Source organism: Myotis brandtii, unplaced genomic scaffold (assembly GCF_000412655.1).
Source record: "Myotis brandtii unplaced genomic scaffold, ASM41265v1 scaffold825, whole genome shotgun sequence".
Lineage (NCBI taxonomy): Eukaryota > Metazoa > Chordata > Mammalia > Chiroptera > Vespertilionidae > Myotis > Myotis brandtii.
The window spans coordinates 2,469,132-2,479,924 of NW_005371349.1; the positions used below are offsets into that span (position 1 = coordinate 2,469,132).

Genomic DNA, 10,793 nt, shown 5'->3' on the forward strand with positions numbered 1-10,793 from the left:
CACACCCTCAAGACCCCAGCCGATTGGGACGTGCCCTTCCAGCTTCTAGACTAGAAGGGAAAGGCCGAGCTTAACGTGAAGGTACAGTATGTAGCTCTGGTTTCTTATCCTTGCCCAGGCTATTCCAGGCTATTGTCACTCTGTAGGCCACAGATTTAAAAACAGAAAAAGTCGTTAAGACCAAATTGACCTCTTGAGAGAAAAAGAAGAAGAAAACTTTACACAAGAGAAAATACAGTATGAACTATATTCTAAATCCTCCTAACTGTGAATAAGTTACATGAAGGAAGGCAATTTTTATATTGAAAAAAAAAAAAAAAAAAGCCTGGCCAGGGGGGCTCAGGGGTTGAGCATCAACCTATGAACCAGGAGGTCATGGTTCCATTCCCAGTCAGGGCACGTGCCTGGGTTGCGGGCTCGATCCCCAGCGTGGGGTTTGCAGGAGGCAGCCGATCAATGATTCTCTCTCATCGTTGATGTTTCTATCTCTATCTCTCTCTCCCTTCTTCTCTGAAATCAATAAAAAATATATATATATTTTTTAAAAGGCAATTTTATTTAAGAACAACTACCAGATTCCTGCCTTGATTTTCACCCCCAAAAGCTGGAATCGTTGATGGCTGTTTATGAAACCCCTTTTCTATCTTTGGGTGACAAGGGCTTCATGAGAGCGCGTAGTGTGTTATCAGCTGTTATTCCACCTGGCCTCCTGCAGCCTTGTCTCGAGTTGCTGGCTGCTCAGTTATTTTTCATTGCAGCCCTTCCTTTCTTCTTGTGTCCATAGAAACTAGCAGCAATGCAGGGGCTGGTCCCTCCGTGGGGCCTCTGAGATTCTCACAGCTTTGCTCTGATCCCAAGAGCTCCCGCTTAAGCCAGAAATAGGGCTGGTGTACTTACTGGTGGTATCTCAAACCCTTTTCCATTTGAATGCTGCTTAAGACGCGTCCCACTGAGAGGGTCCTTGCTGGGGGATTTGGTGGGGGGCAACCAGAGGCCTCACACTTTGATGAGCCGGCTAGTCCGTCATTCTGCAGAGTAATCCGTACCCCCAGCATGAAGAGGCGGGGGTACTGAGAACCCAGCTTTGCTATCAGGCAAAGAACGTGCTTCCTTGATTTTGTTTCATCACTTTTGTGCCTTTTAAGGTTTTAAGCGTTTGGCCGACAAAGGAATTTGTGAGAAAGTTCCTAATAAGCAGTTAACACTTCAGTGTTCTTGCAGCTACTGAGGCAGTAGGCCGTGGGGGTTACGAGAGGGGCCCGGTCAGATAAACCCACGTTTGAGTTCCAGATCTGACGCTTACTGGGCATGGGACCTCTCTCTAAGCCTCAGTTTCTCTGTGTGGATAACAGAAGAACCTTCTCACTGGCTTGTTCACTGAGATACTGAACAGAAGATGCTGAGCACAGTGCCTGGTGCATAGGAAGTGGTCAGTAAAAGGTACACTCGGTCATTGTGATTATTAAGGAACTGGAGACCTGAATAAAAAGGGGGGGCGGTAATTTGGAAGAAAAGGAACTAAGTTAAATTCCACACAGAGTTTTATAAACCTCATGCTTAAAAAATGATCAGATTTATTTTGGAATAGGTAATATACATGCATAAACAATTTAAAAGAAACAGAGAGGTATACAGTGAAAATCAGGTTTCCCTCCACCCCTGTCGCAACCTCCTCGTTCCCTTTCCCGGAGGCAACTAATATATGAGTTTCCTGAGCATCCTCCCAGAAATGATCGTAATTGAAAACTACTTCTGAGGGAAATTAGTTTTGTGAGGTTTTTAAAATATATTTTGTTGATTTCAGCGAGGAAGGGAGAGGGAGAGAGAGATAGAAACATCAATGATGAGAGAGAATCATTGATTGGCTGCCTCCTGCACGCCCCCTACTGGAGATCGAGCCTGCAACCCAGGCATATGCCCTGACCAGGAATCGAATCGTGACCTCCTGGTTTATGGGTCAACACTCAACCACGGAGCCATGCCAGCTGGGCCTGAGGGAAATTAGTCTTGAAGGACACCGAGATGGGATGGCAAGCACAGCAATCTATACTAATAAAAGGGTAATATGCTAATTAGACTGGGAGACCTTCAGGACGTCCTTCTGGACAAAGCCATGGTGGTATGGCAGAGGCAGAGGTGGTTAAAGATGGGTGCCCCCATGTGGGCACAAGATGGCCGCCACAAGATGACTGGCGGGGGGGGGCAGTTGGGGGCTATCAGGCCAGCAGGCAGAGCGGTTAGGGGCGATCAGGCAGATAGGCAGGTGAGCAGTTAGTAGCCAGTGGTCCTGGATTGTGAGAGGGATGTCCCAGATTGGAGAGGGTGCAGGCTGGGCTGAGAGACACACCCCCCCTGCACGAATTTCGTGCACTGAGCCACTAGTTTGATAATAAAGACAACTGCATGTGTGGTCTTGTTGGACCCCAAGTTTAGGGAGTGTTTTAATAGCGTATTTAGTGCCTTGCAGCCTGAGCCAGACTGGGTGCAGTCTTTCCCGCTATAATAAGACACACACATGGGCTCAGAAAAGCAATATGATTCAGGGGCAGGATTCAGAGCTCCCGGAGCGCGGAGCTCTCATCTTTAAGGGAGGATGTCAGGGCAGGGCGCAGCCCAACCGTGAGATCTGAACCCTGGACTGTGGACTCATTCCCGACATTCCCACTTGCCAAGCCCACATTGCCCACATTCCCCGGGGACTTGGGCCACATAGCTTGGCCCTCAGCTGCCGCAGGGTCCCAGGACAGGTTGGAGAGACAGGGCTCAGGGCCATGTGAGATGAGCCAAGGTTCCTTCCCGCATTCTGCCCCCGGCCCGCCCGCCGGAGTCCAGTTTCTGTTCTGTAAAACGCACAGATCTTATATTTATCCAGGATCGACTTGGTAAATTTAAACCTGCTCAAGTCCTAAGACGCACCTGTCTACTGGATAAACAGGGTATGTTGTTGCTATACCGTTAATAGGGCGCCTGTGTGTATATATAGCGCTAAGACAGCTCTCTGGCCTCCAGTCTTCTGTCAGACAAACGAGCATTTAATCACCCCGACCTTGGACACACATTCCAGTACTTAGTTCTACGTCCAAAAGTTTCCACTCGAATCAAACCCGAATTCACTCAGCTGGGGCTCGTCTGGTAGCCTGTAATTAAGGAAAATAGGGGTGAGCGTCTTCCATGTGCTTGAGGACATGGGCCCTTTAACACTAAAGGAAAGCCCTTCGAGTTCTTTCATCTTCCATCTGCATTCCATTCTGACCCTCCGTACGCCTGTGACTCAGGTGTGTGTCCCTCCTGACCTGGCCCGGCTGCTCAGGGACCTGCCCCGTGCAGAACATCAGAGAGGACCCGACGGCGTCCCTTTCTCTGTGTCTCATGCCCCTTGGATCCCACAGGCCTCTGGAGCTGCTCGCCCGACCGACCGATTCCTCTCCAGCCCGCCTGTGGGAGCGGCCCTGGAAAGCGAGAGCCCGTCCCCCCTCCCGTTCCTAAATGTCAGCTGAGTGAGTAATGGTGCTCCCCCCTGGCCTCTGGGCCGTTCTGTTATTTACATTGATCTTCGCTCCAGGTGATGCTTGTAGAAACTTACTTTTCCTAAAGCCCAGACGCTCACGAGAATTTGGGAAACGGTAGAGCAGAGCCAAAGTTGATTCCTAGCCCCAGAAAGGCAGCCGGCACGGCTTCGAAGCCACTTGCTTGCTTTCTTTGGAGCTCAGAGCAGAAGAAGGGAGGTATCTGAAACTGGGTGACGTCTCCTAAAACACTCAGCTAGACAGAAACAAGAAAGAAGGATACGCAGAGGGAATTGGGAAAGTAGAAAGCATTAGACTTGATTGATAAGCAATCCGAAAACTATTCTTAAATGAGCCGAAAGAAAGCAGAAAATGTCCATTATCAAGCATTCCTCGCAACACCTTACCACACAGGGCTGAGGACTCCGAAGCTCGGTGAGATGAGATGAATTGTGCCCAAGTGTCCAGCACGGGGCCCTGAGACATAGCCCGTACCCAGTACAAGTTAGTTCTTCCGAACTGTATTGCTGGTAATAGAAGAGTTAAAGGAGTCATACAACTGACACTATTCTAGTTGCCAATGAAAATTCTTAGCTATATGGTCATATAAAACGAAGCCCGTAAACGGCTTCTATTAACACCAAAATTATAGGGTTTCTCGATGCCATGCTACCTCACCTCCTCCTGTGGTCAAACTGCTCAGGGGAGGGGTTGTTCCCAGTAACAGTCTGGTTGAGGTTGTCCGGCCACCTGGGGAGAGGCCTGGGGGTAGCATCGCATCCCTGCAACCAGTCATGTTCCTCTGGGTCCTGGACTGACAATTTTCTTAGTGTCATGATCCAGACGCCATAATAACAGTAATAATAATGACAGCGAACATTTTTAAGAGCGGAGGGCCAGGCTCCGACTTAAACACACTGCAGGCTTTATTTCACTTAGGCTCCTGAGACGGAATGTTCAGACACCGAGGATCTTTGCCAGAGGGGAGGACACCAGATACCTTGCAGCTGAACTATCTAAACCTGGAAAAAGTTTGAGAAGCGAAGAGAGAATGAACTCCATAACCCTATGCTCTTGGGCCATAAAACCCAAATAACAGCCTAGCAGAGGTGGGAGACGTGTTTCAGGGAAGAAGGCAAGGAAAACGCAACTTCTGGGGTTTATGAGATAAATCGGAAAGTATTACTTCTGTTCTTTGGTAACCGCAAAGAATTGAAACTTGTGGTTAAAGATTTAGGGGTTAGGGAGAGTGAGAGGGGAAGGCTGCCGTGTTTGGTCCTGATTTCTGTTTCAGTTCCAGGGAAGTGGGGTTTCATTGTATGGGATCCAACTGGATATTTCCTCCACGCTCCATGGCTGGGAACTAGCAACCAACGTTTCCTGGCACTCAAGGAGAGTCCAGGCAGCCAGGTTGAATTTTTTTTTTTGGGAGCCAAAAGCCAAGCATTCCTTTCCAGTTAGTTCTCCAACCTCCCGGGGAAGAGCTTGCTCGTCTAGAGTGACCTCTACTGGCAAGCCCAGGGAATTGCCCAGTTTTCCGGCCTGTGCAGGCATCGCCCTAGAAATGGACTTCTGTCTCAGCAGAAGCCTCTTGATACTTTTTTTAAAAAAAATCTTTATTGTTCAGATTATTACAGTTATTCCTCTTTTCCCCCCCATAGCTCCCCTTCACCCGGTTCCCACCCCACCCTCTGAAGCCTCTTGATTCTTTCCCTCGCTAACTGCCCTGTGGTTGACAACGACATGTAGGGTTGACAACATGAGCAAATTGAAGTTATTCCACTTGCTAATGAAAACCGTGGAGTGCGCTTTCATGTATGTAAAACAGGAAACCACTGAATGGGTTTGGATGTGCCCGACCTCCTGGCCTTGGCAGTGACTGTCCTGAGTTGGGATGAGACATCTGTCTACCAGGGGTCCGTCCTGCTTGGCTGTGGGATGGCCGTGGGATGCTCCCTCTCTACAGGGGCCTTAAGACTTTAGGAGGAAAATAATGGTGATAATCTATAAACTGCATTGAGATCGCTGGACGGTTGGGGATCAGGGTGCATCGAAAAGATACAGCTGCATTTGTGTTTAACACCATGCAAATGGATCCACATGGATTGCTCAGATGAAGAAAGAGAAAACGGAGATGTGACTGTCTAAAAGGTTCTGATTAAGAAACATTTTGCAACATTTTTACTAGTAACTTACTTTTTGATTTTTACGACTCTGTTTTGGGATGTATTATGATCCCCGTTTTTCCAGGTGAAGAAATCAAGTCAGAAACGGGGGCTCTCACACGTCAGAGATCACACAGGCACTTAGCAGGAAGGCCACCGCTGGAGCCATCTCTCCTGCGCCCCTTGGGAGGGGCCTCCGTCCTCATCCTCTGTTTCTCTCTCGCTGCGCGCTCATCGCTCACTTCCAACCGCTGCCAATCGCTGTGGCCTGTGCTTTCCCCCTGCAGTAAAGATCTCAGGTCTGTCCCTCCTCCCAGTCCCCCCACCCCCCGTCCGCCTCCAACACGCCATCCTGGTCCAAGCTCCCTGAGGCGGTTGAGACCGGCTTCTGAAATTGTGGTTAAATATGTATGTGTTTGCAGGTTGTTGTCCACCTTTCCCCACAGGATGGAAAGCTCTGTGAGAGCGGAACCTTGACCTTTGAAGTTAACAGTCACCTCTAGTGCCTAGCTCACAATGCACATGCAGTGTGTGCTTGTTGAATGAATGAATGAATGAATGAATGAAAGGAAATGTGCTAATTCAGCAATTACATAGTCTATTAAAATACTCATGTGGAGGCCCCACTACCAGAGGTTCTAATTGATCTGAGATGAGGTCAGGTATCAATATTTGTTAATAGTCAATATTTTTTAAAAATTATATCATGGTAGCATATACATAGTCACCATTTTAACCATTTCAGGTGTACCATTTGGGGGCATTAAGTACATTCCCTTTGTTTTGCTACCATCGCCACCATCCATCTCCATGCCCAGGCTATGGGCTCGATCCCCAGTATAGGGCCTGCAGGAGGAAGCCAATCAATGATTCTCTCTCATCATTGATGTTCCTCTCTCTCTCTCCCTCTCCCTTCCTCTAAAAACAAAAACACAAAAAAACAAAAAACAAAAAAAAAATCATGCGACCAGACTGAGTAGACTGTTAAAGTTACAATCACAAATCTGAGTGGGATCCTAGCACCGTCTGCAATGCTTCTTAAAGTGATATGACCCCCCCAAAGTCCAAAAGTTCACGTTCACACCTTCTAATCAAAACAAACCCCCTCGGGTGCTGACCCCACCCCTTTTACTGAGAGAACAGAAGCCTGGAATATAGAAAGATTGCATCTTCCCACCGCCTCCGCCTCCCACTGGCCCATATCTATTCCCACATGTGTGGCTGCAGGCCTCTGAAAAGGGGTGAACGGCAAGAACTTTGCTCCCCAGTTCCCACCTGTTGGGGTCCAACCCAGCAGGTCCAGGGGTCCCCAAAGGTGTGGACGTAGTCGGTGAAGAAGAAATGACACGGAGACAGCGTTCAGTTGATCAGCAGCCTAGCCAGGATCTCTAGCCAAGTTCAGTCCAGGATCTCCAGCCAAGTTCTGTGTTTTATTGTCTTGTTACATCTGTATTTATACCAGTTGATTTTAATCCTATCAATTTCTATTCCAAAGGTTAGGGCGTTTCTTATCTCCATTCCAGGGAGTAAAGATTATGTAGCTTAAGCGTGATTGTTCGTAGTTAAAGTGATTAACTACCCGCCTGGCACTTAGTTAAGGGGTTTTATTCCCTCCCTAACTTCAGGGAAAAATCCCTACCTGGGGAAACAACCTTTCTTGGAGAGGTGACCTTGGTTAAAACACATAGCGCCAAGAAGGGGAGCAAACATATTAAGAACAGTATGCCATATACGCCAGGTCCCTTGAAACATATGCTGTGCAGATGTTTCTTCCCTGCAGTGACTGTGTCAAGCAGCAAGGATGGACTGGCTTCCGGCACCCACCTCTCTCCTGTATCCTAAAGTTTCCACTCTGCTAGATCGTTCCTTTCAGCCTTCACAGCCTGCCCTGGTAGGTCTCATATTTAAACTCCCTTCCCTGGCTCTCAAAATCTCACTCTTCCCTCTGCTCTGCTCTGTGTCATAGCAAAACTCCACAAAGACCTGCCTGTGCCTGCTGCCTGCCCTTCCTCACTTCCCATTCTCTCTTTTCCTCCGATTCCTCCTTCCATCTCCTCTAATCTCTCTCACCCCACCATGCTATTGAGACCGTTTTCGTCAGTATCACCAACAAGCGCTGTCTCTCCAGGTTCAGTGGTTGATTCTGTCCTCATTTTGTCCATCCTATTTTCTTTAAAAATATATTTTTATTGATTTTTTTTAAGAGAGGAAGGAAGGGAGAGGGAGGAAGGGAGAGGGAGACGGATGTATAGAAACATCAATGATGAGAGAGAATCACCGATCAGCCGCCTCCTGTGCGTCCCACACTGGGGATGAGCCCACAACCCGGGCATGTGCCCTGACAGGGAATCGAACCTCAACCTCCCGGTTCATAGCTCATCCTCTGAGCCACGCGGGTTGGACTTGTCCATCCTCCTTAGTGACATTGGACATAGCTGACTGGCCCTTCTTATGGAAACAATCGCCCCTTCCATAAAACAGGTTTAGTCATCATATCTGCCCTGTACGGTTCTTGTGAGGACCAATGAGATAACCTGCACTCAGACTTCTCCTGGCCCCAAATCAGTGCTCAGTGCCAGCCAGCTGGCCTGAAACTTCGTGTTTTCATCTTTCACGAGAGAACAGATTCAGAGAATTCATGTCTAAGTAAAAGTTAATTTGCAAAAAAAAAAATAAAATTAAAAAGCAAAAGGACATCAAAGGCTCAAAATGAATTTTTTACAAGGGAAATGTTAAGGGAGAAAAAAAGGGAGAGTCTCCTAGGTAGCAATGTTTTCCTTTTTAAGTATCATAAAACCAATATTGGAGAAACGTCCCATTATTAAAATTGCTAGTGCTGCTTTCTCGTGGGCGGAGGAGCAGTGGGGAAATTTCCACCCTTTGGATATAGCACTTGCATTTTAGCTCAGAGCCAAAGTGGAATTGACTGCGTCTCCTTAATGCACAGAATGTGCTCGAATGAAAGAGAGATTTGGAAACTGAAGCTGAAGGAAGAGAGAAGGGCCAGCCTCCTCTGAACTTGACCCTGGCATTGCTACAGAGCGCTGTTGGGACCAGAGTCCATTTGCTTATCTGGGCTTTTCTTTTTACTTCTTATTTACACTGTGGTGCCGAGAGGCGCCACCCACCCTGACCCTGACCACACCAACGGGCGGGAAGCTGAAGATCCCAGGGGCGAACACTGGGGACTAAGTCCCCAACTTCTCTCCTGCCCATAGCAAATCGCAGTCTGATTCCTGTAACCAAGGACACATTGGGAAAACCCCAGAATCCCCATGACTCAGTTATCCAATAAGCGTTGTCGCTCAAAGTCTGTTCCAAAGCTGACCAGCCTGAGAATTACCTGCCGCAACTTACTTTAAATGCATACTTCAGGGCCCTTCCCAGAATATCTCTGGGATATGAGAGCTTGCATTTTAAATAGGTCCCCAGGTAACGCTCTTGTATATTAAAATGTAAGAACTGCTATATTAGAGAAGAATTGTTGGCCCTTTTCTCCATTTTAAAAACTTCTGTTTGGTCTAAAGGGGACTCCACTTGATTCTACCTATTAGAATGCTAGCTATTCTTCAAGACAACTCAGATACCACCTCCTCCATGAAGCCTTCTTGGACTCTCTCTCCTGGAACCCATTAACACTGAGTGCCAGCGCTCCTAAAGCACTTGTCATGTTGTATCACAGGCTTTACCACCACTGTTAGTTTATAGAGTTCTTAGGGACACGGACTTGTTCAGTTTTCTGCTTATCCACCGTTGTCCCTAGTTCTAAACCTTGCACACAGTGTTCCGTAAGAAATTAGTTGAATAAATGAATAATGTTTGATGTAACTGATTTGGGGAATGACCAAAGAGAAAAAAGAAGTGAGGGATGAGAGTGTGGAAAGGAGGTAGATAAGAAAGAAAGTACAAAATTTTAACTGGAAAATGGAGACTGACCAATACTTTAGAACAGGGGTCCTCAAACTACGGCCCACGGGCCACATGCAAATACAAATATTGTATTTGTTCCTGTTTTGTTTTTTTACTTCAAAATAAGATATGTGCAGTGTGCATAGGAATTTGTTCATAGTTTTTTTTTTAAACTATAGTCCGGCCCTCCAACGGTCTGAGGGACAGTGAACTGGCCCCCTGTTTAAAAAGTTTGAGGACCCCTGCTTTAGAAGATAGGACACCCTGGCAGAATGTCTCTTAGTGATAATTGAGGAAGGCGAGGGAGCTCCACTTCTCGCCATCAGACATACCTCTTCATCTCTCTTTCCTTCTTTCCCTCCCCTCGTTTCTCTTTCCAGCTTTTTCCATCTGTTCTTTGTCTCCCTTACTTTTTCATTTACTTTTCTTTAATGCTCCTTCTATCCCCCTACCGTGCCTTAAGCCAGCCTGTCATTTATTTGATTGTCAAACACTTATTGGGGTGTATTCTTGCCAGGCACTAGGCTAGGTGTGGGGACCCAAGGAAAAACAGGACAGGGTCCCTGTCCTTGAAGAACTCATCGTCTAAGGGGAGAAGGACAAGCAGATGGTCTTATGAAAACGGCAGTGGTGGAGTTGCTGAGGGCGCTATGAGAACACATTGCAGGGAGCAGAACACCAGGGAGGCTTCCTGGTGGCAGTGGCATTGGAATTGAGAATTGGAGGACAGGCAGGAGCTAGGGGATGTTGGGGATGTCAGGGAGAGGAGGCATTCCGGCCCTGGAGCAGTTTGTACACAGACTTGGAGGTAAGAGAATTGTGGAGTTATTCAGGACACGGCAAGTCATTCCGAAGAGTGGGGACAAGAGTTCAAAGGGACGTGGGTGACTGTTGAGGCTGAGTTGTCAGCAGGGACCAGCTACGGAGGGCCATACTGGGCATGCTAAGGACTTTGAACCTTACTTGTGACCTTCTGTTTCAATCTGTATTTTATTTTATTTTTAAGTATATATATATTTTTTATTGATTTGAGAGAAGGAAAGGGAAAGAGAACATCAATGATGAGAGAGAATCATTGTTCAGCTGCCTCCTGCACGCCCCCTACTTGGGATCAAGTCAGCATGTGCCCTTGACCGGAATCAAACCAGGACCTTTCAGTCTGCAGGCCAACACTCATCCACTGAACCAAACCAGCTAGGGCTCAATCTTTTCT

General features: G+C 47.4%; 1 long non-coding RNA gene across 1 annotated transcript in view; it reads right to left on the reverse strand.

Moving 5' to 3' along the window:
- Positions 1 to 2,336: 2,336 nt before the first annotated feature.
- LOC106724424 overlaps positions 2,337 to 10,793 on the reverse strand; it is a 12,184-nt gene continuing 3,727 nt past the window's right edge. The window contains exons 2-5 of the long non-coding RNA XR_001360217.1: positions 5,703 to 5,952; positions 3,914 to 4,033; positions 3,584 to 3,762; positions 2,337 to 3,137 (exon numbers count right to left, since the gene is read on the reverse strand). This is a non-coding gene — a long non-coding RNA (uncharacterized LOC106724424). The remainder of the gene's footprint in view (positions 3,138 to 3,583; positions 3,763 to 3,913; positions 4,034 to 5,702; positions 5,953 to 10,793) is intronic.